The sequence below is a fragment of the Neoarius graeffei genome, chromosome 1 (assembly GCF_027579695.1).
Source record: "Neoarius graeffei isolate fNeoGra1 chromosome 1, fNeoGra1.pri, whole genome shotgun sequence".
In the NCBI taxonomy this organism is placed as follows: Eukaryota; Metazoa; Chordata; class Actinopteri; order Siluriformes; family Ariidae; genus Neoarius; species Neoarius graeffei.
Window position 1 is genome coordinate 126,632,571 of NC_083569.1, and position 1,894 is coordinate 126,634,464.

The following is a 1,894-nucleotide window of genomic DNA, read 5'->3' on the forward strand; positions in this document are numbered from 1 at the left end:
AGCATTAGTTAAATGGAAGAGGGACCCCACTTTGCAGAACTTACTATTGCTAAAGAACGCTAAGGCTAGTAGTCAAAAACTAGCAAGGAAATGCGCAAATGACTATTGGCTACAGCTTTGCTCCTCCATAGAACATGCATCCTTGACTGGCAATGTTAGGGCCATGTATGATGGCATTAAGCGGGCCACTGGTCCGACCAAAAAGAAAACAGCCCCCTTAAAAGCAAAAACTGGCGACAACATCACTGACCTACAGGGACAGGTGGATCGGTGGGTTGAACAATTCTTGGAGCTGTACTCCATGGAGAACACAGTATCCGAGGAGGCCATAAACAGCATTCCATCAATGACAGTCCTCGAAGAACTAGATACAGAGCCTACTATGGCAGAGTTAGAGAAGGCAATTGATGCCCTCTCTAGTGGAAAAGCACCAGGGAACGATGCAATCCCACCAGAGGTAGTTAAGGAAGGAAAACCAGCACTTCTCCCACACCTTTATGAACTTCTTTGCTTATGCTGGAACGAAGGTGAGGTGCCACAGAGCATGCGGGATGTCAATATTGTGACTTTGTATAAAAATAAAGGGGATAGAACCAATTGCAACAACTCTCATGGGATTTCGCATCTCAACATAGTTGGGAAGGTCTTCGCTCATGTGGTTCTTGTCAGACTACAGGTACTAGCCAACTGTGTCTACCGAGAGGCACAGTGTGGGTTCAGAGTGGGGCGCTCCACTATCGACATGGTATTCTCAGTGGGACAGTTACAGGAAAAGTGTCGGGAGCAGCGGAAACCCCTCTACCTTGCTTTTGTCGACCTCACAAAGGCTTTCGATCTCATAAGCCATTGCGGACTGTTCAGGCTACTTGAGAAGATAGGTTGCCCACCAAAGCTGCTCAGCATAATAAAGTCCTTCCACAGCAACATGAAAAGCACTGCCAGCTTTGAGGGTAGTACCTCCAAGCCTTTCCCGATTCTCAGTGGAATTAAACAGGGCTGTGTACTTGCCCCAACGCTGTTCAGGATCTTTTTCTCACTGCTCTTGATGTATGCCTTCCACTCCTCCAATGATGGGCAAACTTTACAACCTGGCCCGCTTATGCGCCAAAACAAAAGTAACATGCATGCTCCTTAGGGAGCTACTATTTGCCGATGACGCAGCCCTTGTGAGTCATACACCTGATGGACTCCAATGCCTGATGGACAGGTTTTCAAATGCCTGTAAAGAGTTTGCCTTAACAATCAGCATAAAGAAGACTGAGGTGATGGCCCAAGATGCTCCAAGCCCTCTGGTAATATCGATCAACGGCTCTTTGCTTGCTGTGACTGATCGATTCACATACCTGGGATCCACTGTCACAAACAACTTGTCTCTGGATGCTGAAATAAACAGAAGAATTGGCAAAGCAGCCTCCATTATGAGCAAACTCAACAAAAGAGTTTGGGGAAACAAAAACCTGACAATAAACACCAAGCTAAAGGTGTACCAGGCCTGTGTGCTAAGTACACTCCTCTATGGCAGTGAAACATGGACGACATATGCCAAACAAGAGGCAAAGCTCAATGCCTTTCACATGCGGTGTCTTCGCAGGATCCTAGGAACTAAATGGCAAGACAAGGTAACAAAAACTGATGTTCTCGAGAGGTCCAGTTCCAGGACCTTATTTGCAACGATCAGTGAACACCGCCTGACATGGCTTGGACATGTTCGCCATATGGGGAAAGGACGTATTCCAAAAGATCTCCTATATGGCCAGCTTTGAATGCGGTTCAAGTCCAACTGGTCACCCGCACCTGAGGTACAGAGATGTGTGCAAGAGAGATCTTAAGTCGGCTAACATCGACGTAAACTCATGGGAGGAAACAGTGATTGACCGGTCAGCATGGAGACAAA